This window comes from Anser anser (assembly GCF_964211835.1).
Source record: "Anser anser genome assembly, chromosome: 5".
Taxonomy (NCBI): Eukaryota; Metazoa; Chordata; class Aves; order Anseriformes; family Anatidae; genus Anser; species Anser anser.
Genome location: NC_139725.1, coordinates 65,822,122 through 65,849,030, shown reverse-complemented (window position 1 = coordinate 65,849,030; position 26,909 = coordinate 65,822,122). Strand labels below are relative to the sequence as shown.

Genomic DNA, 26,909 nt, shown 5'->3' with positions numbered 1-26,909 from the left:
AAGGATCGTGCCGAGGGGGAGTGGGGCAGGGACGGGGGAGGAGGTGGATAAATCTCCCTCTGCATTACCCACGCTGGCAAATGACCTGCACTAGGTAGGGCTGATCACTGGACTTGTGGCAGGCCAATCTTGTCTCACACAAATGAAACCACTCGTGTTGCTGACGCCTTCTGTTTGGTGACCTAAACCATGACGGTGGGGCAGGGCCATCTTTGTTGGCTGCCTTGCCTGATTAGATAGTGACCAGTTATTCAGCTACTTGGAACAGATATGTGGGACGATAAAGTGGTTGTGTGCCTGGAGAATCTGGGTGTTTCCCTACTTCTCTTTGTCCCCTGAAGTACGGGATGAAATGCAGCAAACTGATATGACAAGTGGCTGACGGTGGCATAAGTGTCTGAAACCCTGAAGAAGGAGTTACTGCTATCCAAATGTCTGTCTCCCTCGGGAGTTACCAGCCTGGTACAATCCCACTCAGATTGAGATGTGCAGTGCTTGGCTTCTCTTCATCGTGGCCTAAGCCAGGAATGGATTCGGCTGACTCCTGCATAACTCTCTGACATCTTTGCTCTGCTAATTGGAAACAGAAAAAAGATGTTTCTCCCAGTTTTTCAAATCAAGAGCTAGTAATTACACTCTCTCTTGGAGTATTACTCTAGTGCTTCTGAAATTTAGCTTAATCTGCATTAATAGTGCCTTTTAACATTGGTTTAGGAAAGAGACCAAAAACCCACATCAAGCTCCAAAGAGCAATTATAGAACAGTTGCAGGCAGAGTGCTGGAAATCCTTCCTTCCTAAAGAATAATAAATGTTAATGCAATCCTAAGTATTTCAATATCATGATTAAATATTCCAGCCTTATTAATTGAATATTTTATATTTGTGCAAATGGCCTTGATCTGCACAATGGCATACTAATTCCAATGTGCCGTTTAAAGGAAAGGGAGAAAGAACAAATTCCTGCAAGGAACCAGTACAAACAAGCCTATTTAAAATGAATGCATTAATATGCTCCCTGGCAGGCTGCTTTGCATGAAGCAGCTCTGTGGAGCAAATGTAAATATTTATTATTATTATTATTATTATTATTTGGTTTGGTCCCAGAGTTATACAGATAGCTTGCCACTGATACGGCACAGAGAAACGATCAGTAACGGGGTATCTGAGGGAATTAGAATTCTGTAGCAGCAGTGATGAATCCTTGCAGTGCCGCCACCGTTATGATTCCGTAGTGGTGGGTATTAACCTTTTCCCCGTGTAACCCCATGTTACAATTTAAAGAAGTTTCAGGCTTCTACTCCCCTAAAGCTGTAAAGAGTTAGAAGAACTTACAAGCTCTCAAACCTAATTCAGCCCTTTGGGGACATGCCATTAGCTGCCTTTCTCCTCTAGAAAGTGTTCCCCTGCGCCGTTCTGGGCAGCGCGTGGGCAAATGGTGTCCTCATACGTCTTGCTTTGAGCTGTTGCTTGACACAGGTCTCGCAACCCCTTGTCTCCTCGACATGTGCCAGCCACGGCCACGCATGCTGATGTTTGACTCGGGTGTTCTCACAGGTTTCGCAGGATCATCGTGCTTGCACGTCCTGTTCATTCAGCCAGTTAGCATCACTCTTCTTTCCCTTCCAGCAGGATTTTCCCTCCTGTAGCAGAGATACGATACTTTCTTTGCCAAGACCTAAGTAGCCCAATCTGTTCTGAAGCAGGAAGGTTTCATTTCCAGTAAAAAACTGCTGGGTAGAAAAAGACGGATTATTTTCATGTTTCTAATGGCAACGTGAGGTAGGTTCCTGTGCAGAGAGATGGGGTTCAGGAATGCCAGCTGGTGCTATCAGTGCAACACCAGCGCTCTGCTCGTGTTAAATATGTGTGGCGCTAGCAGACCATTTGTCAGGGTAAGCATTCCTGCTTTTTAGGTACAAATGTAAAAAATCTTCCCATTTCTGATAGAAAATGACACATTTCTTTCCTTGAATTTAATTAAATCTGATTGTACAACATCACAGTTTTTTGCTTGCCTGGCAGAACATTAATGCGGCATGACAGGGAGTAGGCATTATTATAAACTTCAAATGAATTCCTCTTGCTCTCCCCTCTGCCCCCCTTCTCCTCATATAGTAACGATAATGGCAATTAAATAAGTCATTAAGGTACCGCAGGAGGCAGGCAGTTCTGACAGGAACAGCCTGCCTCTTCGTTTGTGAAGGTGAGGTTCATCAGTCCATTTGGGATGAAATTTACTTTCAGTTACTGTTTTTTCTTGCCCTCATTCTGCTCCAAATTAATCTGTTGGACCATGGATCGCGGCTGACTTTTACACGACAGGTCTTCCATGCTGCAGAAGGGAGCGAGGAGGAGAGAGCCGGGGAGCGCTTGGGGAGAACCGGCTGCCCTGACACCGCGAGGCCTGAGGCCGTCCCACAGCCTCGGGAGCTGCCGAGCCCCTGGGATGCGACGAGGTCCCACCGCTGTCTCTGCTGTCCCTGGGGACCGTTAGCTTGTCAGGGAGCAGAGGAGAGCTGGTGTTAGCCCTCGTTTGGGGTTAATTTGCTCTGTTGAGAAGTTTGCTCAGAACTAGTCTGGGTTTTTCTGAATATCTTAGTATTATTTTTACACCCTCTATACAAGTTCCACATCACCAAAAGCTAAGAAGGGATTTGGTAGTATAGTGCTATTTAAAACTGGAATGGGTAAACAAGAAGTGCACACTGTCAAGAAGATGTTAACATAGCGCTGTACTCCCAGAGCTCAGCTTAGACAGGTTTCTTGGCCAGTGTCATGCAGTGAATGTCTTATGTCAGGCTTCTGTTCAGGGCTGGGTTGCCCAGCGAGCTCCTGCCTAGTACCTCGTTGCGATGCAGATGTCGTGTGCCTTCCCGTGGCATGGGTGGGGGGAGGAGGTCTCTGCAAGTCCGAGCCACGTAAAAGGGACCGTGCCTCTCTCCTGGCAGTGCCTGTGAAGGCACTCAGGGCAGAGGTGGTGGAAAGGACTCGTGAATTTTTCATGGCACTCAGTTTACTGGTCATGGTTTTTGGTGGTCCAGTTTAGCTAAGGGTGTAAAGCTAACTTTCTACCTAATAATGACAGAAATGGTGACTTGGCAACGTATCTGCATGCTTTGGTCTGGATTTATTGCTTAGTGAAATGAAGCGCAGGATGTTGGCAAATTGGGCACAGCTGAAAGCTGTTTGGAACAGGAAAACCTTTGTGTCCTGGTCTGAGTTCCACATGAGCAGCATTAATACCAAACAAGACCTCTGTTGCTGCATCCATTTATGATGATGATGATTATTTACTAAGGAAATACTCTGCAGGAATTAGTCTTTTTTAACATTTGACTTTCTCTGCAAATGCGAACAAGATACATTCAGGTTAATTACGAACACCTTGTAGAGCCAGGTACGTTACGGATGGCTATTGTCAGGCTGTCTCATACTTAGCAGAACAACGTAGTACCGTTATTGGGTTGATTTGGGGTTTATTCTGCGCAGCACGTGTCTAAGCCAAGCGTTAGTCTGAGGCTGAGCATTCTGAGGCAGGGAAAATGTGATGTAGATGTGGGCGGCCACAGCACAGTGCTCTTCTACAGCACAGGTGTGGGGGAGTGTACAAAGGACACACTTTCGGTCGCGGGTAAGTTCACAGAATCACAGAATCACAGAACCATCTAGGTTGGAAGAGACCTCCAAGATCACCCAGTCCAATCTCTGCCCTAACACTAACAAGTCCCCCACTAAACCATATCACTAAGGGCTACATCTAAACGTCTCTTAAAGACCTCCAGGGATGGTGACTCAACCACTTCCCTGGGCAGCCCATTCCAATGCCTAACAACCCTTTCAGTAAAGAAGTTCAGTAAAGAAGTTCCTTGCAGAGCAGCCTGCAGTGCCTTTCCAGACCTGTCTATCCCGTCACCTGGTGCTTTTGTTTGTTTATTTTTCGAGTGTTCTTGGTTCTCATCCTCTTTTTAGACACAGCCAGCTCTGTCTGTAGGTAGATAATCAAAACAAGGCAAGGAGCAAATTCAAATATTAGACTAACTATAGAAAGGTATTGAATTATTCTCTGGTTTCTTTTTAAGAATTAGCAAAAGATATAAAAAGTGTTTCTGAAATTTTAGTCTTTTAGATGCTGTAGAACGGACGGTTTCTATTTTAGGAAGCGATGAGTGGTAATGTCTCGAATTTGCTTTGTTAAAACTTGCCTGTTGCTGCCCTTTCAGTTACTCAGAGTCATCTCTTCTGGCAAAATTAAGGCATGAACTATCATTTGATTGATACAGATGCTGACAGATCAAAATCTATGTGTCTTCCTACTGAGAGGAGAACATCTCTCACAAGATCTCTTTCCTCTGGGTTTACGAGTTAAATTGGGCAAACAGCAACCTTCCTTGCAGCTGCAAGGGACTTCAGAACATTGCAACTCCGTGGTACATGCTTTCATCTGAAATCATTGCTTTGAGAAACCCTGAAATCTCAATTTCACCTCCTTTTCCCATGTCCTCACTCAGCTTTCATTTGCAACCTTCCCTTAAAACAGAAAAAACAGTAGAAACAGAGCTGGGGAGACAGAAATAAGCCACCCTGTCCCGCTGCCAGCCCCAGCACGCAGGCTGCAGGCAGAAACGCTCTGCACAGGCGATGCTGGCTGCCACCAGATTTGGTCTATTTTTATCCTATTTCACAGTGCTCTGCCAGCAGGATTTAACACCGGTGAATGTTACCAATCCTCCTAAGAATCTCCTCATGGCAGCCTCACATTAATGACGCTCTAAGCTGAAGTTTGCTTTGCTAAATGCTGTTGCTATTTTAGAGCCATCAGGGAAAGGGAGCTGCCAGAGGCTGCTCTCTTACAACAACGTACTCATGAGATCCGGTGGCTGGGAGGTGAGGCGACCGACCCTGCTGTGTTCCAGTGCTCGGTGGCCGCTTGGGACCCGACCCATGTCCTCACCGCCCTCGGGCACCCGTCCGCCAGAGAATGCAGCCGGGGAGCCGCAGCGAGGGGTGCTCTCCAGCACCTGCCAGGGCACATCCCAGTTCCTGCGGCCGCAGCAGCTCTGCTGTCCCGGGTGTCATCACAGAGGGACCGACTGGCCTTTGGAGGAATATTTCTCTGTCCACCAGAATTCCTGGGCCTGGAGGGAATGTTTTCTGACTTGTTCTTTGCGAGGGATTGTTAGACAGGAAAGTCAAAACAGCCCATTTACTTTTTTTTTTTTTTTTAAAGTGGTTCTGTGTCCTCAGGAGCATAGCAGATGGGAAGAGGGGGGAGGTTGGGGCTGCAGTGAGTGCAGTGTGGGGACGTCTGAATTTTGGACTCAGTTCCCTGTACTGGCAGGACTTCATCTGAGAGCGGACAGGGAGTTTGGTGCTTGCTCTGCGCATGTCTGCAGTCCTCTAAGGCAGAAGCAGGAACCTAATGCATAAAAACAAGTGTCCTTTGGATGATTCCTCACTGTCTGCATTAGTTCTCTCTGTGAAAAGAAGGCAAAAACACTTTCCTTACTCTTTTTCATGGAGACTGTCTTTCTTGGTGTGTCTACAGCCTTCAGTGCCACAGAACTCGGAGCTGAATCAGCACAGGGATGACAGTGAACATGCTTTGGGATGAAATAATGATGATGGGACAAGTTCCTTCCGTTTTGTTTATCCTTTTTGTTTATTTTGTTATTCCTTTTGGTTTATTTATTTTGTTAGGCTGCCAGAGTTAAGGCTCATTTGAACTGCACACCTGAACCATTCCGCCCTGTGCACCGCTCCTGAGGACACAGAGCCAGTTTGAAACAACACGTGAAGGGACTGACTGGAATTTCCCCAAGATCTCTTGTCAACTTTTCTTATTGTTTCCTCAGCAAAGCGAACCAATCTTCATCGCAATGCCTTCGCCTGATGCTGGCACACTAGTGAAAGCAATGTCGCCTAAGCTGCATACACGATGCCTTTTCTTCCAAGGTCTTTATTCTTAGTGACACGCGGCATGATAAGGAGGTTGTTTCCTCCCTAAGTTCTTCTCATCTCGGTGTGTACTCTCTTCCCAGATCATTTGGGATATCTGTAGGAAATAATCAGAATATCAGAAGTGTGTTTATACCTTAGGACTGGGAAACAGCTCTACAAACAGTAGAAAATAAAGAGGCTTGGCTGTACTTAAAGTGGGGAGAGGGAAGAGCAAAGAGAGAGCAATGCGGAAACTCTTCATGTTGGCAGCAAAGTTTGTGCTCGTCTGGACAGAAAGACTGAGTTCCTGGATGTGCATTCAGCAGCCTTTTTATGGTTTGGGTTATAGGAAAGATTAAAGGAAGAGTCCAGCGCACCGTGTTAGTGATAAGTAACATTACTGAGGATTGTTTCACCAACCCCTGGTGTAGGTCGTAAGTTACGATGAGATAAGCAATATCCTCTTTGCTAACTATGGGGGAGACAAGGTAAATATCCCTGATACTCAGTTTCTACCATCCCGCTCCCCCACGTACAAGGACTTATAAATGTAATTAACAGACAGTAGTGTGACAAAATGACAGCTTGGAAGTGCTCAGCTGCTGAATAGTTTTCTGTGCAATCAGCATGTAAAAAAATACATTCTTCTGCAAGCTGGGGTGCTGCCCTTGCTGACTGTTCTCCCTGAGAAAAGAAAGGCAAAGAACTTGTTCCGTTGCCATAAAGAAAAACCAGAATTATTGTTTTACCCATGCAGTAGGTTTCCAAATTGTTATATTAAAAGGCAGAAAGATAAATACACACTGTAAAAGTAATTTAATTTGAACTGGCAATAAAACTCGTAGTAGTGCAAGGATCAGAAAGAAGCGAAATGAACATAGAAAGCATGTGATAACTGTGAGCTGTGAACAGACAGTCATTTCTGCCTCAGGAGGATATACGTTGCCTGGGAAAAGAATGAGTTTGGCAATGACACGACATAGTAACTAATTTGTTGTTGGAAGAGCCCTGTAATACAGATACCAGAATCTGTACAGTACTTGCTATCAGTAATTCACACAGCACACTGCAACTGAGTCCAGTGCCACTGATCCTTGTTTTCTGTGTCTTTTAGAAGTGGAGGCTCAGATAGGGGTACAAGGGTGACCATCCCAAAGTCAGCTAAACCAGTGGCAGCACGTGTTGCTACCCGTCTCCACCAAGTCACACCGGCTGTCTTCCTCTTGTCATTCATTATTTGGGCACGTCTTTGTCTTCCACTTGTTCGGGAAACTTCAGTTTATACTTGGAAACATTGAAATGCTTCTTTTCCTGGCTACTGCAAAGTATGTTGGGCATTCCAGTTTCACTTCAGATGAAATGGAATGAGTCTCAGCAAGCCCAAGGGTTAGCATTTGTCTTGCTAGTTTTAAGAGATAGATGTTGCATTGGGGCTGACATTCCAAAATTAGACAGTGCTCTGTAACAGCGGGGGATTACCGCATCTCCTTGCAGGAGCCCGAGTTATTGCTGTGACTAATTCAGAGAGCCTGCAGGCACTGCTGCAGTCAGCAACAGCCTTCAGGGGGAAAGCAGCTTTATTTTTCTGGATGTCCACAGAGTGCCATTTCCCTGCTGATGAGTAACGTTCCCCTTGTAGGAACAACAGAAGGAGCTGGCGGTTACTGTTTTCTAATACATGGCTGGGCAGAAGGCAGATGGAAATAATGCTTCTGGAGCAGGCAATGGAGAATAGGTGTTGTGTCAGCTTCCACTGGGGTCTCCAAAGGCTACTAAGAATCTGCTTGTGAAACAGAGCAGATTTTGACTCGCAGTCATCATTTCCTGCAGATATGTGAGTAAAGAAAAACCTAATTTGACCTGCAAACCCCAGGCAGTTTGGAAAGCCAGCAGAGAGCAAGGGCTTTTTGGCTTTATGTCTGGGAATTGCCGAGACAATGGTGTTTTAGAGTCCACGCTCTTTCAACTCTGGTTTGTGTTCCTATGATTTTCTGGTTTGCATTTTAGCAAAACTGCATCCCTAGGACTTGAGATGGGCACAGTGTAACAACATAGACTCCTAGGTGTTTTGCCACTCCAGGGTCTCAACCCCGTGCAAAAACCGATGTGATAATGTTGTTAAAGATAATTTTTTATGAACACTGAAGACACTGTTGAATGCAGACCCACTGTGCTCAGCCTTACAGGACAGCACCCTTCAAGCACAAGACCTGTCCACCCCTATAAGCAAGAAGAGAAGCAGAGGCATCAGGAGAAAAGACGAGCTTGGCTAAGCAGGGAAGTCAGGATGGAGCTCCTGTGCAAAAGGTTGTACACAGGAGGTGGAAGCAGGGACGGGCTACGAAGGAGAAATTTGGAGATCTTGCCTGGGCACGTAGGGATGGTATCAGGAAACCAAATGGCAGCTGGAGTTGAGACTTGCAAGGAATGTCAAGAGCAACAAGTAGAGCTTCTACCTCTAGATTAGCAGTAACAGGCAGGCTAAGGAACGTGTCAGCCAGTTGCTGAGCGGGGTGGGTGATGCAGTGACAGCAGACAATGAGGCTGAGGTACTCAGCGCCTTCTTTGGTTCTGTTTTTACCAGCAAGGTCTCCTGTGTCTCTGTGCCTAGTGAAGGTGTTCAAGGAGGAGAAAAAACACCACCAGTGGTTAAGGATCTATTCAGGGATTGTTTTTATGAAAACTTGATCCACACAAGTCCATTGGATGAGATGGGATGCGCCTGAAAGTGCTGAGAGAATTGGGTGATATCCTTGTAAGGCTGTTCTTTATCCTCTTTGAAACGTCACGGTGAGCAGGGGAGTCACCTGGCAGCTGAAGATGGTTGTTATAACCAGCTTCAAAAAGGCTACAAGAACAATCCAGGAAACTATCCTTGGGAAAATCACGGAGCAAATCATCCTGAAGCACACTTCTGTGCGCATGAAGAAGGCGACGTTCTGCCTGACCAACCTGATTACCTTCTGTGATCAAGTGACTGGGTTTGCAGACGAGAGGAGTGCTGCAGCTGGTATTTACCTTGGCTTCAGCAGTGGTTTTGACACAACCTTCTTCTGTTTCACAGTACTCGTTTCCAAGTTGGGAAGTTACAGTCTAAGTGGGTGGACAAACAGTTGAGTGAAAGCCTGGTCAGATGCCTGAGCTCCAGGGGTGCCGGTGGTTAACAGGCTGTCCTCCCGTGAGGACAGTCCAGCACAGGAACAGATTGCCCAGAGATGTTGTGCTGTCTCCATCCTTTAAGGTTTTCAAGGGCTGGCTGAATAACGCCCTGACCAACCTGGTCCGGCCTCACGGCTGATCCTGCTCTCAGCAGGAGGTTGCACCAGAGTCCTTTTCAGCCGCAGTTATTCCACGATCCTGTGGTACCAATCCGTCAGCAATTACACACGCAGCAGGGGGCCAGGTGAGTTAGACCAGACCATTACGTATTCTCAAATTTCAACACCTGATTTATGACCTTAGTGAAGTTTCTTTAACAGTTGCTGTGTTTGTGGGAAAAATAAATTCAGTTGTCCCCTCAACAGGCACAGCCTTGCGACCTTTTCAGCCTCTGCATAGATCTCTGCAACTTCTTCAAACAGCTTTAATTAGATCTGCTGTCTGCACGTGGTGGTCACCGAAATGCTGCTCTCTGAACGAACCAGGGAATGCAACGTCTGTTGTGGTACAGCCTTTACTGAAGTCATGCAACACAGCTGAGACATTTAGATCCACGTACAGATCTCTGTCACGGGCAGAGCTGAGGGAGCAGAAGGGCGATTCGCACGTGTGCATGGGCTGAGGGGGAAGGCCTAGCGAGCGCCCAAAGCAGTGAGCGCTGTAGAGATGAGCTGCTGCTTGTGTGTTAAACAAAACTATTTGCCCCTTGCCGTAGTCAGCAGTGATTCATTTAATAGCGAAAGCTCTGAGGTATTTAACAGGAAATGATACAAATAAATAAATGTAAGAGTGGGTGCCCAATAAAGGTCAATAGTTGTTTCCACAGAGCCAGGTTTTGTTTCACTCTATTGATCCATGCAGCACTTTTGCTTTCTGTATAAATACAAATAAGTACAAATAAAAATCCAATCCATGTATAATTCAGTTCAGTTCATGTGAGCTACATTCTGACTTTCCATAATACAAATCAGAAAATTGCAGCTCTGCTGTATATTTCATGCCATAGCCTTGCTCAGAAGCCCACCTCAGGAGAGCACAATCACCCCGTATGTATTCTCTTCACATAAACTTCTCAAGGTCACTGACTGCCTGAGCAACTCCTTTATGCAATTTCCTACCATTCTTGCCTACCATCTTGCATTCTATTAACAAGGGCAGAAATGGGATGAATTTTTTATCCATTACGGACCTTGTGCTGCATAAAATACTGTGCATTTTTGCTGGAGGCTCTACTGCTTTAACCTTTGACATATAATTAATGATTCAGCTACCAGTGTTTTCCTGATGTCTTGTATAAGGCTTGTGTGGTTCGTATGTACTTACCCACTTCATACTCATTCAATCTATTAATTTGACTTTGTTTGGAATAATCAGTCACAATGTTCAACATCGCCATACGTACCGTGAGCTGAGAAACAGGCGTTGTTCACTGCGAGAACACATGCTGATGTGGCAAGTAATATGAGGTGATGAGGCAATGCTTCTTTCCTTCTTTTCTTGTTCTTCTCTTTCTGTTTGCATTTTGGTCACCACTTTAATTTGCAAGACTGAAAGATCTTCCCTGGGCCTCCATCACTGCTGACCCCGTGGGATCATCTGCTAGTGATCACAGAAGAGAACGAAATTGGTTTTGGCTGGCCTTATTATCGCACACATGAACTGCAGCCTTAATCAGCGGTGCTTTGCTAACTGTTCAGTAGGATTTTGATCATTTTCCTAAGGTTTCTTTCCACCCTCTGCTCTGTGTCACAGGTCTCTTGAACAAGTGTCGAGGGTGAGACCCAAGGCATCGTTTGTGGTTCTAAGGAGCAACGTCAGCAGGACTGGAGTGCCAGCACATCAGTGCCCCGACCAAGGCCACTGAAGGACCTGATAACGCTCAGAGGGACCCAGAGCTGCAGACATACTCTGAGCACCTTTCATGCACTCTAGAGCTGTTCCCACTGGAGAAAAGAAGAGAAGGAGGTGTCCCTAAAATTCTTCCAGCGGACATATTTCCCTTTGGGACTTCAGCAGGTGCAACAGCCCCTGTCCAGCCCTCGTAGGGAGACAGCTCGTCCCAGCTGATGTGAAGAGTGACCTCTCTGCGTCCCCGTCGCGTGTGAAGTGGGTGGGACGGGAGGACGCCGATCCTTCTCCAGGCACGCCAGGTGAGCACAAGGAGGGCACCGTGTTGCAGGGCCTGTTGGGGAACCGGGGGCTGAGGCTCTCAAGCACTCAAGCAGCTTGTAGGATTCTTGGAGCAAGGCTTTTAAAGACACTCCAGTAATAAGACGTGTACAGAGACTTGGGTCTTCTGGGATTTGAAAGCCATTAATCATGTGGAATTAAGGCAGTTAATCAAGTCTCAGGAACTGACAAAAGATTGTTCCTGAGGCTTTTTACCTTGAATATCTTTGGAAAATGATAGTTTCAGCTTTCCACTTGACTACCTCTGCAAGCTAATTCATTTTCTTCAGAAGCAGCCCAAGGTCAGCTCGGGATGTGGCTGGCAGCTCGGGATGGCGCTGCCCCCGTGTTACGCTAGGGCTCTGCTGGGGCTGGCGCGGGTGGTCGGGGTGCTGAGGAGGTGCTGCCGGGTACCCTGGCAGGAGCTTAACTTGAGGGAAAGAGCTAGTGATGCAGCACTCAGTTTATCGTTGTTTAAAACTTGAAGCACTTCAGTCACCAAATACACCACGTGAGATCCTGTGTGCAGTGATGGAGAGCGCTAATGCAGAGCGGGCGCGTGGTCAAGGCGCAGACTGCGGTCATGCTGTCTGCGTTCCGAGTTCACACGGGAATCTGATTTAGCTAATCTTTTCTCATTACATAATTTATGTAATTAATTTCAAATGGAATTGCTCCAGAAGCTGATTTTGCCCTCGTGGTTGCTGTTTCTTTCCTGTCAGCCGCAGTAGCGTTAACAGCAGGGAACAAAGGCCCCTCTCAGGGCTGCTCCCGGCACTGCTTTTCGGCCCGCCAGCCCGTGGCCCCACAGCCAGGTACCCTGAAAGCACTTTGTGGTTTTTCATGGCCAACTGCAGGCTGCCTTTCCCTGGAGCGAGGACAGCTTTCCACAAAGCCTGCAGGATGCTGGAACAGCACTGGTGCCGGGGAGGCCTGCCAGCCCTGCCGATACAAAGCATCCAGCACACGAGCAGGCTGGCCGGGATAAACAAGTAGGTTACCCAGCCTAGGGAATGCATCTGCGGCAAGCCCCACATCCCAGCCCACCTGCTTTGCCATGCAGGTGCTTGTGGAAGAAACAGCAGCTATCTTCTGCCTTCTCTGAAGGCTGCGTATTGCGGTGTTACCATTGGCGTTGTTCCTGTTCGGCACTGAACAGGACTCCAGGACCTTTTGCCATCTCATTCTGCTGATGGCAGTTAAAGTAGTCCAGCTCCACGTGCCACTTCCTTGAGAAGGCGGGGGAAGCAGAATAGGGGATCCCATAACTGATCTCATGCAATTACCGTCAGCAGCACCAGGTGGCGAGAACAGTCTGTGTCATGTCCTGCTCAGAGCCGAGCACCACCTGGCCAGGATAATGCCACGAATAACAGCGGTAAAGCAGCCCCCGAGAGGACTGACAGCAGTTGCTTCTTCCACTTGCATTAAGAGGGAGGGATAAGACGTGTCAGCTCCTCCTGTGGATGCTGGTGCCAGTGCTTTCCCCAGGCAGGGGGTACCATGGCACTGCCCTGCAGGGATGGGCCTCTCGGCCTTTTCCACCTGGTGAAGAAACACCACTCTGTGTTCGTCCCATGAAGGACTGGGCTAGAGATGCTGTCAGGGGTGTCATGTCGCGCTGACAAGAGCAGGGTTTGGGATGGGCTGATCTCTGGTGATGCCTCGTGCGTCCCTCTGCTTGGGATTTCATGGCATCCCTGCCTGTGGGGGACAGCGCAGTGCGTGCAGACTGCCTTGGGGAGCGGTGTATAGAGGGGGGTGGCATTATTGCCTGGGCCGGGGTACAAGAGTGACGTTTGTGATCACAAGTATTTTGCATGACGTGTTCAGCTGGAGTGACAAGGCTTTTGAATAAGCAGTTTCAGCTTCAAACAATCATTTTCCTGAAAGCTGTTTTTGAATACAGCCTTCCATTAGAAAAAAGCAGCCAGGAGTTTGTCTCAGTTTCCGTGTTTGTGTCACCAAGGCTCGTCCTTGTTGCCTTGTGGCAGCAGCAGCCCTGGGCTGAGGTAGGTGAATTGCAAACAGTCTCTGACTCCTGTGCTGCAGCTGCACGCACGTGGGGTCTGAGCCCACCTGCAAATCCAGGGCTGCTCCTCCTCCATACTGCGTACCCCCAGGCCCGCCGAACACAGCCCAAGGCATCTGAGGCTCCTGGAGGAGAAGTCCCTGTGTGCCGGGGGCCATAGGACAGCCCTGCCCTGGATCCGTGCGGTTTGCCAGGGGCTGTACCGGGCTGGCTGCTCTGAGGGTGTGATGCTGTGTGCGGGGCTGGCCACAGCTCGCAGTGGCTGAGGAGTGTGTGCGTTGGGACTCCGCGTGGCTGAAGCTCATGCCTCTGGCTTCTGAGCACCTCTCAGGGCAGCCTGAAGCCTGCCTGAGTCTGAGGGCAGTTCTGGAGGTCAAAAACATGTTGCTTTTTAACACGGTATTTTAATTCCTCACGTGTGGCTCTGAAGAAAGGAGGTGCAGCAGGGAGGAGACACTGCCCGTGCGCTGCTTCTCAGCTGCCCGCGAACAGCACGCGAGTGCCTGCCTTCTGCTGTTCTCAGCCCTGATAGCAGAGTGACACAGCACAAGACAAAATGTACTGGGAAACCTTTTGGGGGGGGATTTTAAACCCTTGTTGCGCATCAGTCTGCAATGTCCTCACTCCATTAATATTCTGGAGAGAGTGGTGTAACACAGCCACAGCATGATTACCCTGCTGATGAAGGGGCATCATTAGGCGTCGCTTTCGGAGCTTTCAGCTGGCTGTATGTTTTGAAGCGAAAGACAAATAATGAAGGTGCAGAGCAGGCAGCACCTTCTCTCTCCTGCTTTCCAGGTAAAATACCTTCTTTGATTTATTTGATTTATTATTACCCACCCCTAAAAAAGCAGGACACAGATTAAACATTGCCAAATCTTTCTGCTCTCATAGGCAAGGCTATTTGCTAAGTAGTCTATCTGAAGGTCTTTTTGATGCTGCTGAACAACCTAGTAGCAATTTACTTGGCAGCATGAGTTCTTGAGGAGCTGCACTATTAAAATATACAGGAGTTTCTTTTCTTACTGAGAACATGTGTTTGAAATGGAAAACACAGTGCAGGGTTTTCATCTGCAACCATATCATATTCCATGGATACAGTTTGAAATGGATTTATTAAAAGCATTGGAACTTCTCCGTTGCCTTCGCTTACAGAGAGATCTGACTGTTCCACAGGTGGGTTCAGAGCATCAGTCAACAGGACAGAAACGCAAGCAGAGAAGCAGATAACTAACAACAAGCGTGGCGAGCCTGTTTCCAGGCAGCAATCTGTGCTCTGCGCATTACATTCCCTTAATAAGAGCCCCACAGAATTAGCAGCCCCCCTTACCCTTCTAAATTAACATGTATTCTTGCAGTCCTTTGGAGAAGCAGAGCCTTTCAAGGACAGCATCCTCCTGCAGGGTCAGGGGTACCTCCGGAGGCCACCTGGCCCAGCCCTTGCCCAGAACCTTTCTGATTGCCACAGACTGCTCAGGGCTGGGTCCCGGGGAGTCTTGAACACGGACAGAGATTCAACAGCCTCTTCTGGGCAACCTGTTCAGTATTAAATCGCTCTCATGGCATTTTGTTGTTGTTGTTCGTAACATCTAATTGTAATTTCCCATTTTCCAGCTTGTGCCCATTGTCTCTTGTCCCATCCTGCCTCAGAAATGGTGTGGCCAGCAGGACTAGGGAAGGTCACCGTGCCCTCGTAGGCAGGACTGGTGAGACCACACCTCACGTGTTGTGTTCAGTTTGGGGCCCCTCACTACAAGAAGGACATTGAGCTGCTGAAGTGTGTGCAGAGAAGAGGAAGGAAGCTGGCAAAGGGACTGGAAAACAAGGCACACGAGGGTCAGTTGAGGGAATTGGGGTTGTTTTGTCTGGAGAAATGGAGGCTGAGGAGAGACCTCATCACTCTCTGCAGCTACCTGAAAGGAGGCTGCAGCGAGGAGGGTGTCAGTCTCTTTTCTCAGGTGACAAGTGATGGGTCTCCGGGTGCACCAGGGGAGGTTTAGATTGGACAGCGGGAACAATTTATTCACAGGGAGGGTCATCAAGCATTGGAATGGGCTGCTCAGGGAAGGGGTGGTGTCCTCACCCCTGGAGGTATATGGGGTGTGTGGATGTGGCAATGTGGGACATGTCTTGTGGCAGGACTCAGTAGTCAGGTGGATGGTTAGACTTGATCCTGAAGGTCTTTTCCAACCTAGATGATTCTATCATCCCATCACTATGGCCTCCAAGGAAAGCCTATCTGCATCTTCTCTTTGTCTTCTTATCAGGCATTTCTAGCCAGCAACAGTGCCTCCTGGGCTGGGTCTGTACAGCCCCCGTGTTCATCCTCATCCATCTGCCACTGTGCAGCACCCCCACAGCGAGCAGGAGCCCACTGGGCTTGTGAGCAGCTCCCTGGGTCACTGGGTTTGTGAGCACCTCCGTGGTCACTGGCTTTGTGAGCAGCTCCCTGGTCACTGGGCTTGTGAGCACCGCTGGCCTCACAGCGCATGGGGGCAGCCCCCAGGTGGCTGGGGTGGGTGGAGGGGGCTTTGCCAGGCCAGAACCGAAAAATAAGTGAAGGCAAGGATGACAGCAGAGGGCCGGAAACTGAGAGCTCACACAGTGCCCTCAGGTGGGGGAATGACTCGTCAGCTTGGGTGCGAGGGTCACTGACTGACTTGTTTTAAATTTGTGTGGATGACAGCTGTGGTTTCGTTTGTTAGCCCCCAGAAGTGAGGGTGTGACACACCAAGTAAAATGTGCCAGCTAACATGTCACCTCCCATGAGACCGTAACGCTGTGCTTGTGCTGCAGCCAGGAACACCTGTTAGTGACTTGCCTGCAAACCTGGGGCCGTGAGGCAATGCGCGGAGTCCCCGCCAGCACAGCCCGACACCGCTCCTTCTGCGCCTGGAACCAACACCTTGCTTCTTCCCCTGAGCCGCCCCTTAGGGCTCAGCGTGCGGCGTCCTGCCGCAGGAAGCAGGCGCTGAGTGCCCGTGCTGGACCTTTGCTCTCCAGCACCTTACAGCCAACAGAGCAGCGCCTTCGGTTGCTGAGTGAGAGGACTTTTCATGCCTCATGCACCGCTGTTCGTGGGAGACGGTCTGAAATAGGCAACGAAGCAAAGCTGGTTGTAACGGAGGGTAGAGACAAGGTACACTCCCCTGGTCGTCTAGAGGAATCATGAAATCCCGTGACACACGCTTTAACCTGGCCGCTGTGCTGCCATGGGCACGGTGAACCACGCTGTCTGGTTATGAGGGGCATTGAATAGCGTTGGGTAGGAAGAGGAGTCTCGGTTCTTCATCCTGTCTCTTTTCTTCACGGTCTCACGTGACGTTTTTAAACCTCTTTGCATCAGTTTTTGCCTCAGCCTACTTAGTTCAAACCCAGAGGTGACAGGCACTGGCGTCATTCTCAGAGCTGCTGCTGGAAAAGAAGAAAAGTTTGGTGTTCAGGAGATTTAAGTTAGCTATTGGCATTCTGCAAACACGGTCTCTGTGCGTATTATCTACAGCCTGATCGAGTCACAATTCATGCAAATGGTCTGATAATATATACGTAGGCTCAAAGCCTAGAGTGTGACTAGCCTTTTGTATTGAATGAATATTTTGAGTGATTGAATAGGAATCCGTATATTATCTGCGTACTTTTCAGCAATATCTGAAGGAACCGTGTTGTAAGTAACCTATCTGACAGCAAAACACTGTAAGGAGAAAAATGCAGAGAGCATTTCACATGCATCGTGCTAAAATGATGCTTTACCACTGCAAGGAGCGATAACGATTTCATTTCTACGTGACAAAAAATATGTATTTTGGATTAAAGTGCTGTAGTACATTAATACTAAAAAATAATGCATTTATTATCAGTACGTGGCTTTCATTGCTGGAAACTGATTTATAAAACAGCTTTTGTGTGGATCATGGGCAGATTATGTCCCTCAGACCACAGCATTAAATGCAATGTGTGCAGTTAAGGTGTTTAAAGTGGTCCTTCATCTTCCAGCACACCAAGTGCTGCTCTCTCTGTTTGTACTGGCCAGCAGACGGGCAGCAGGACAGCTCCACGTCCCCATTGCTTGCAGGCAGCACGGCGCCGCGCTGCCCAGCACTGCCCAGGGCTGCACAGCCCCGGGTACCAGCTCCCATGGTGGCTGTGTCGGGGGGTGCTGGGGGAAGCGTGCAGCAGCAGGGCTGGCCTGCAATGACAATTTTGCCGTGCCTTCTCTTCACCTCCAGCCGGCTGTGGCTTTGGGACCTTCTGAATCAGCCACGGTAGCTTTGTGCTTAACAATCTTTAAGGGATTTTTCTCCTGTGGATTTATCTAATTTGCTTTTTGCAGCCACTGAAACATTTACTCCCGACGGTGTCTTTGTCCCTGGCATTCAGCTCGGTTCTCCTCCTGCTCCCGTTTTCCCAGTGAGAGCGAGGAGCCCCTGTCTGCACACGGGTCGGCAGCCGGTGGGTGAGCTGCGGCCGCGCTGATACCTCCCAGATGCAGGCTCAGCTCCACCGAGTCATCTCTTGAAAAAGTGCTTTTCACAACTGAAATTCCTGAGCCTCTCTTTTGAGGCTTGCAGTCAGGAGACAGCTCAGGAGGGTGCGGCAGCACGAGCTGGGCGCCTGGCTCCCGGGACTGAGCTCCTGCCGCTGCGGCCGAGCTGCTTGCATCAGGACAGCTCCGCCAGCTGCCGGCCCGGTGGGTGACACCCGGTGGGTGACAACGAGAATGGACATCAGGGGAAGCCAACACGCTGCCCTCATCCCAGCAGCTCCTGGGGACAGGGAGCTGGGCGGGAGGGATCCTGCTGGCAAGGCAGGGCGAAAGTAAAGAGGAGCAGGGGTAGGCAGCGTCTCCCTGAGAGCACCCCGGGTGCAGGAGGGCTGTGCCCTGCGCTCTGCTCCGGGAGCTGCGGGGTTAGCGAGAGGCAGAGCAGTACAAGCAGCGGGCAGTGCCCCGAGGCTGGGCTCCTGGGGGGACTTGGGGTGTTGGGGGCAGCTCGCAGCCTCGCTGCCGTGTGGGACAGCTTACAGCGGGCCTGGCTGTGCAGCAAGCCTCTGCTGCGGGGACGAAGCCGTGCCCTGCTCCTCCGCCAGCTCTCCCCGCTGAGCCCCCCGAGCCAGCCCGCCTGACGGTCTGCCCGCTAATTCCACTAATTTCTGCAGTGCCCCCAGCCTGGAGCATCGCAGTCACAGGGACTGCTGGAGGCTTTCACCGTACCCCTCTGCCGCAGTGACATTTCGGCATGCGAATAAACAGGTCTTGTCTGGATCCTGCCATGGATTGCATTCGCCGCGGGAGGGAGGTTGCTAAGGAATTACCGAGAGCCTCAAGAGCACCACTTTTACTTCCCCGCTCCTGCGGTACGATGGCCAAATCCGTTCCGGGTCTGCACCACCCGGGGCTGTCTGCCTGCAGCCCGCGGGGCACCCGGCACGGGGACCGGCTCGTGCCCAACCGCGTCCTAGCTGCCCTGGGGACACCGAAGTTATTATCAGTAAATTTTTGCAATTCTGCTTCCATGCGCTTAGATATTCCCATTCAGATTACACTCTCTTTGAGATGCGTTTGCAAATGGCTTCCTGATCAATTATTTTCTTCTCTGAAGAGAAATTACTGTCGAAATTGAAAATGCGTCTGATTTGCTAAGGGCAAAGGAAGGAGAAGACAAAACCTAAGAACTCAAGATCTGAATCTGAAAAAAAAAGAGAAGGAGCAGCCCTTTAATGTCCCAGGCAGCATTTTGCTGTAAGGAAATTTATGCAAAGCCCATAAAATGCAAGAACAACCCAAATTACCAAAGAGGCAATCAGAGTCCATCATCAACATATGTTAGGAATTTGAAGACTCAACTGCTCCTGCGTGTCTTGTCTTCCTGAAAACAGAAACGAGCACAAAGCCCGCTGCGCACATCAGTGACCACACCTGGGCCATGTCTGCTTCTGGAAGAGTTTCGGACAAGGTGGCCAAACTTTCTGGTGGAAAATCAAGTGCTCCCAGGCACAAGTGACAAGGCAGTGCCAAAGGCCAGAGAAGTACCCCGCTGTTTTAATGCTGTCAAAGGAGAGGTAGGCGGCCGAAGGCAGGGGATGTTTTACAGATGCAGTGATGTGTTTGGGATCTTCCTCGGGGTGGCCCCCAGTCCCTGAGGCAGTTAGCCTGCAGTCTGCACCCTAATGGCAGGGTGCAAAGCAGCTGGAGTGGCATCGAGCTGAACCTGGCTGAGACGTCGTGCTCCAGCAGTGCTTCCCCGAGGCGCTGCCCTGCTCTGCGGGGCCCGGGCTGGGTTCTGGCCGGCTGGGCAGAGCCTTCTGCACGGGTGTGCCACGGGGGGAGGACCGACGCTGAAGAGGACAGGCTGCCACAGCCCTCCCTGAGCACACCCTGCGCCAGCATCGCCGTTCGGTGTTTGCCTTCCCCCCAGTGACTGGGAACTGCTAACACATGCTGCCATGCACTCGCAGTGCACTCGCTTCCTCCCTCTTCTCTGCTCTATCCCGGCCGTGTTTCCCTGGCTTGCTCTGAAATGTCATGTAAAAGAGCCCCATAAGCATTACTGAACTCAAAATAAAAGACATTTGCTGCCTCTTGTTATCCAAAAGCATGTTAGTCAGTCACAGGAGAAAAATAGTTTGTTTTTTTTTGTAGAGCCTGGGTGCCTGTTACTTCCCTTTTGTGCCATCATTTCTTCCCAGAAGGAATTCCCTCAGCGTTTTGCTGGAACGAATAATTTCCGAGTCAATCTAGGAGTTACCCGCAGTGCTGAGCTCAATGCCCTGTGGGCACGTAAGCAAATTCCCCAGGGTGAGCTCCGAGCTCCGACAGCAGGACATTGCCGCCGAGGGGTGACAAGGACGTGGGCTGGTGGGCACCGTGTCAGAGCGGCTCCCGCGCTGTCCTCATGCGGCTCACCAAAGGCGTGCCGGCAGTAAGAGGAGGCAGGACTCGAGCCGACCCCTGACAGATGGGGTTTACTGGGGGGTATTTTACGGAGAGGAGTCCAGCGCCCCGGGGCAGCGGGACTGCTGGGCTGCCGCCCCATCGGGACCGCTCCGCGCCGGAGCAATACCCGTCTTCCGAGGGTCAAAAACGAGTCCCGATTTCTTTTTAAACTGCGTGGCAATTTTTAAATATTCCTGCCAACACGAGCTGCGACAGGCTGGAGGCCCTCCTCCCTCCCGAACCGCACGGCGCGGCCGTGTCCCGGCCCTGCTCCCCGCGGCCGAGGCCCAGCTCCCTCGCGGCGGTGCCAAGAGCAGCGCGAGGAGTGCTGTAGTTACGGGGAGCGTCGCCTTCAATATCGTCTCCCAAATGCTTTTAGCTTCGCTGTGGCAGTTTTTCTCTAATTGCAGAAATAACAAAACGCCTCAAGCATGTTTATTCACTTGAGTTTTATTTTAGTTACTTATTATAAAAGTGTTAATAGCAGCCTGAAGGGAAGGAGTAGAATCGCATTTGAGCGATGGAGAGCCGAAGACAAGTTGGTTTAAAATTTTGCCTAATGGACCATTATGGCCTTGGTGGAGCTTTTTCTTTTCTGCTGTTTTCATTGCCCCTTCTGTCACTTGATGGCTTAGGAAGCAGAAATAAAAGGCAACTGAGTTATGTAATACCACGTGTCTTAGATTTAGTAACTGCCGGTAAAAATCAGTCCTTTGGTAAATTGACTTCGTTGCCAGTGAAAGGTGAATGGTTTTGTTTGTTTTTGTAAAGGTGAGGCCTGATTGTTAGCACCCTGGGTAATTGTTCCTTGCTCAACATAAGGTTGATTTCAGCTCTTCAGAATCACAGAACCGTTAAGAAGGTGTTCGGAGGCAGAAGGGAGAAATTTTGACTGTGCCATGAAACAAAGGCAAAGGAGAACTGATGCTAAAAACTGCTGGTTTCTGCCAGGAACAGATGTCAGCCCCCCGGCCTTGTAAGGCTGCGTCTCTCGCATATTACCAAGCACCTTCAGCTCCTGCAGGTACTGGTCTGTTTGGGAGCAGTGCCTTGGTACAGCAGGGGGCAGGTGCCTCTGCCCACACCCTGCTCCTACTGCCTCTGGTGCGTGGGTTGTGCATGTTTGCAGTGGTCGGGTCTATTCCCGTCTTCCTCCAAGTATATAACGAGGAGAGGGCTTTGTGAGGGAGAGGGGGAAGGCAGGCAGGACGGCAGGACTGCGTAGATTGCTTTGCAGCACCTCCCCTCTCCGGGTAACAGACGGCACGTACCCATCCGGGAGAGCCACCTTTGCTGCAGGACTGGATTTTGAGGGACTCGGTCCCTTGTTTGCCAGGGTGGTCTTGTTTGGGGAGCCTTGTTCCTGGTCCGGGGGGCAATGCCATGGCACTGCTGCAGTAGCTGTGCTACTTGGCATCTCCCCTTCCACACACAAAGGAGGGCTGGAGGCCGCAGAGGGAGTTGCCATCTCTGCTTTTCTGTCTCACTCTCAGAGGCTTTGGCATCACCAGTGAGGCAAAGGCAGAGGGGCCATGTTTGGGGACGGGGTGGCATTTCCCAAGAGGTGCCTTGAGCCGCTCCAGTCGCGTTGGTGAGTTGTTCGTTTCTGGCAAGCTGGCTCTGACATGAGGTTGTGCAGGCCACCCCGTGGTGGTCTTCCCCATGAGCTCAGCTGCAAAGGCATGGGCACGAGGGAGTGCTGCCTGGAGAGCCTCGTGTGGGGACTTCTCGTGTAAGTTGTGTGCAGGCGTCTCAGGGGACGTGCTGCACACCGGGCACCTGTCTGAACCCAGCATGCTTGGGGGAGGATCAGCACGATGCTCTCATGTCCTAGCTTCCCCTCCTGGGGCAGAATGATGCTGCATTTCCATTTAAACCCAAGTGTCAAGTTTGGTTTGTGAATTACGATTATTAAAACATGACTGTTTATCTTCCTGAAACACTTCCGAGATTATTTATACCTATACAATTTGTCAGAGGGAATCTTCAAAGGAATTAAAATAAACGTGTAATTTATTTGTGGTAGTTCAGATAGTCTGAGGCTGTAATTTCCCTGCAGGTTAGAGGCAGAAGAAGGAATAAATTAACTCCAACCATCCCATGTTTTACAGGTCGTGGCAGATCATCAGCACTTCTGCTGTTGTTATTCGGAATCTTTTTCTTTCCTTTTAAGTTTGCAGATTCTCCCTCCACCCCAAAAATAAAACGGAGCTGTGGCTTTACTTTGGTCGATCATTATTGTCTTGGGGTTCTTTGGAGGCTTTCTGGAGAACTGCACCTCGGCTTTGGACCCGCTGACCCCTTGCAGGTGTGTCTCCTTGCTGCCAGGACGGCCGCGCTCATGCTCCCCGCACGCGGTGTGTTCCCGCAGACCTGAACAGCCCCCCCGGCCACCATCAGCCCTGCCTCCTTGGAGACGTGCTCGCAGTGAGAGGACGGCCAGGCAAGCAGTCGGCCCCCTGCCAAGTTCTTCCCTTGGACAAGCATCCCACAGGGCACGTCCCAGCAAGACAAGCGGGCATTTGAGTGTTAGTCACAGTAGTGGAAATCAGCGTGTGAGCCTCCAGCTTTTTATTTTAGCTGTGGTCAATTTTGAGATTTGAGCCTGCAAACTCTGTGCGTAAAAGTCAGATTTCTATATGTTGTCTCGAGCACAAAACCACACCGGTGCGTTCTTCCTTGGGGTGACACACCAAAGCGAAGTGTGCCTCCTTGTACGGCCGGCCGCAAGGAAGATACGGTGAATAGGAAGCTGCAAATTAACTCCCAAGTCCTGGAAATAGTTCTTGTGCCAGCCCACAGCTCTGCTCCGAGCAGCGAAGTGCCCAGCAGAGCAGCACAGAGAGCGGCGGTGCCGCAGTGCTGCACGTCGCCCTGCCGTTCCCCGTCACCCCCCGTGGCACAGGCAGCGCTGCGCGGCTCCTAGGGGTCTGCGGGGGCATTTCTGGCTGCTGTGTCAGAGCCCGCAAGCCCTTCGGAGCAGTGCCAGCCCAGCGAGGTTCTCGGGTGTGATCTGTTAGCGTCACCGCAGTACTGCGCGTAGCAGAAGTGAGTGTGGGTGTGCACGCTCATGAGCTGCCGGGGAACTTTCTTCTTTGGTGATGAACCTTTCTGCTGAGAAAGGGCCGGAAGGTTTGGTAATGACCTTTTCTGCCGAGAAGGGTTGGAAGAAGCCCTGCTTGATCCTGTCACTGCTGCTCTGTGCGAGTTCACAAAGCTGTTGGAGATGATGAGATTTTTAATCAAACTCCCTGTGCCCCTCCAGGTCTTGATGATTTTGCTGTAAGTTTGTTTGTTTGTTTTAAAAAAGCATTTCTGTGTTCTTTAAAAATGATCTTGAAGTTGTTTGGGAAGTGGCTCAGTCTTGGCAGTGTTCTGAGACCTTCTAGGATCTGCCCTTGTTGCTGTTCATTTCCTGAGCCACTCGGTGGCATCCCCTTCCTCTTCCAGGGTCACGCTGGGGAGCGTCCTCTCACCACTGGTAAATCGCCCTTCGTTAGGATGCCTGATGCTCTTCAAACATAATTACATGGTTCCATTAAGAAGCAGATCTTTTAAAGCAGGTGAAGAGACAGAAGTGCAGCATAAAGATTAAGTGCCTGCCGATGTTTTGTCTTCAAAGTGGTCATTTTTTTTACTTCAGGTGGAGCAGAAGCCAGGCTGAATGACAGTCCTCTCCTGCAATTAATTATTTATGCTTTCTGCAAGCAGCAATGAGGAGCAGCAGAACTGAAGTGCAGTTTGTATCTCCACTGACGCTCAGGAGCGTAGCGTGCCGCTGACTGCCGCCGGGTGCCAGGCGCCTCGTGGGAGCCGTGCCACAGCGGCGGCCGCCCCGTGGGCAGCGGGGTCCCGACGCTTCCCCCGGCCCCAGCAGCCGGGCAGGACCCACCTGCATGGGAGATGCCGGGGGATGGCCGCCGAGCCCGTACGCCGACGTGGGCACAGCCACGCCGCGGGGGATCGCTGGCCGCTGCTCTCCTGCCTGCCAGCTCCCGGGACCCAGCTCGGGGATTGCTCCTGAATCGCCCGCTTCTGCGAACCTGGTGTCCTGTTCTGCCGCGAGTGCCACCCATCTGGAGAGAAGGAAACTGCCAGCTTCGAGCGGCTGCTTCGTGGTCTGGGCAGCTGCCTCCTTTCTCCTAGACGGCCAATTTCTGTTCCGCGGGAGCTTTCTTCTTCCCTGTCTTCGCACGGGGTGCAGCCACGGCCACGTGCTGCCTGCCTCGGTGCCACTTAGCTTCGCGCCTGCTCTTCGCTTGAGCTGGGCTGCCGGCTCTATCAGGGAGCGCTCATGCAGCTGCATTTCCCCTGATTCCCCTATTTTTTTGCTCGCTGCCGTACCAGTCCTGCTGCTGGCATGCCCGGGAGGGAGAGGAGCTGCTGCGGGGCCGTGCGGGGCTGCAGGTGGGCGGCCAGCGGGATTCTGCTGCACCCTCCTGCCGCAGCGCCCAGTGCGCAGCTCTGCTGGGCTGGGAGCCCAGGATACACACACTTCACAGAATTAATGCTAGAACAGGCCTTTGATCCTAACCTGCCATGGCTCATTTTTTGTATCGTTTTGATCGAATGAGTAGAGCAAAGATAGAAGAGCTCTCTGTAAGGTCGTTGCAGAGTAACGAAGGCCTCTGTCGGAGTAAAGTTTCATTCCAAGAGCAAGGTTTTGGTGGGCCACTTGTTATCTTGCATACCTGGAGTATAAAAAATAAAATTCCTCCTTATGTAAAGCACTTTCTGTTCCCTTGCTCGAGTATTGAACTGCCTTTTCAGCAAGACCTTACCTTGCTGAGGCAACACTGCCCCAGTTGCAAAGTGAACAAAATGGAGCAAACCAATTTTTGCCAGCCCCTAGTTTTTAGTGCTCTTGGTTTCTCTTTGTAATTACAGTGGTGCAGTTTTCAGACACATATGGGAATTTTCATTTGATAGTATTCAATTATAATGATTATGTTGTGTCTCCTATAATAAAATGTTTTCCATATGTTAGATGTAATAAAATCACAACATCCCCTAGTGCTTTCCACAATGATCTCCATATTAATACAACTCTTAGATGGCGTAAAGCGTTTGTTTGCTTGGGCTCCAAAGGCACAAACACAAACATTTCATTTAATATCCCCAGGAAGTGTCACTGATTTCAGAGGGACTGTTGTTCAACACCCGCCTGTTTGGAGAAGGAGAGACCTCTTCATTAAGCAATTCCCTCCGGTGCAGCGATGGCAAGAGGAGCTGCTGTCTCTGGCTGTGCGGCGTGTTGCTACCCCGCTCTCACATCAGCCGAAGCACTCTGTGCATACACGGCAAAGGTGCTCCTGTTTGCAAGATAAACATCATTAATTAGTTGTAAAAATCCTTTCTTTCTAGTGCTTTCTAAAGCCCGGCACTGTGTCCTAGTGTTTGTGCTTTGTTCTGATCCAGCAGCAGGGCTGGGTGCCTGATGGCGTTGGGTTCTCTGCCGGCCTCCAGGGTTTTAAAGGTTTCGGGCATACCATCCTCCTTCCTCACACCTCTTTTGTATGGCGAGAGGCTCAGAGGTGGTGCCCTTGGGCGTTTATTGGCTGCCTTGCTCTAGCCCAGGGTGAGGACTCGCCTGTTTAGTTGTTCCTGGAACGGGCACAGCTCGCTTCTGTTCTGCTCTGGGCACGGTTAACAGCCCGGTGCTGTAACATAAAGCACAGCTCTGGAGAAGTCTGGATGGGATTAACTTCCCTTACCTCTCTGAAGTCCCCACGAGTCACAATCAAAGTGTGCATCCCCCTGCTAGGACAGTGCTCTGCTGGTTTTTTTCTTCTTTTTTTTTTTCCTACATGCTAGAGTAATAACTAAATCCCTTCCAATTGAAACTGCCGGCTTTTATCTGCAGTTGGGGCTGGCAGGATTAGGAGCAGGAAGAATTGCTTCTCTGAATCTCGTACAGGCTCTTTCCTTGCAGCTTGATGCTATCTGCATAAGCCCGTCTATTAGGGATGGAAACCTCCGGGGTTAGCAAGACGAGCAGAGAAAACGTCCGGGGCCCAGACGAGCTCCCTCCGAGGAACCTGCCCCCATGTTTCAGACGCCCTTCTGTGTGAGCGCTCCCTTCTCGCTTGTCGGGGCCCAGGAAAAGTGGGCACGCGCCCGTTTGTGTTGGGCCAGGTGTGAGGGTGAGGGCGCCTTACCCTGCTGGTGGGAAGCCCTTCCACGTGAGGCACTCCGTAGTGGAGCTGGCGAGGAGGATGTTTCACACTGCAGAGTGGGCACATGGACACCAAACGGAACGGGGCGTGCTGCTCAGCACGTACGAGGGCGGGCATTACGCGCTGCGATCTCTGCAGGATCACGGTTACTCGCTGCCAGCTTCCGTGGGGTGATGCCGGTGTAGAGCAGGCACTGCACGTGGTAACGTGAAGCAGGCCTGTGTACTTCTTGTAACTTGGAGGCGCTGTCTCCACAAGTGTTCCATGTCAGGAAACTGAGAAAAGCAATTGTATTTGTGCTTCTTGCTGCCAAAACGCACGTGTCCAGAGCTAGGGCTCTCTAGCCCCGCTGTTTCTCTGTTAGTGTCATGGTAATGTGAACAACAAACTAGGATATTCACCAAAGAAATAAGAGACCGCATATACTGTTGATTTTTAACTAGTTGCTCTCAGGCTTGGTACTGTTCATTCTGCTTTTTGGAATATTCCGTGCCATCAGTGCTG

The 26,909-nt window shown here is 50.3% G+C and overlaps 1 long non-coding RNA gene across 7 annotated transcripts in view; it reads left to right on the top strand.

Annotated features, from left to right (window-relative positions):
* Window positions 1-26,909, top strand: part of LOC310901025 — a 315,297-nt gene that overhangs the window by 19,548 nt on the left and 268,840 nt on the right. For all 7 annotated transcript variants that reach the window (XR_014585533.1, XR_014585534.1, XR_014585535.1 and 4 more), the window contains exon 3: window positions 10,850-11,247. This is a non-coding gene — a long non-coding RNA (uncharacterized lncRNA). The remainder of the gene's footprint in view (window positions 1-10,849; window positions 11,248-26,909) is intronic.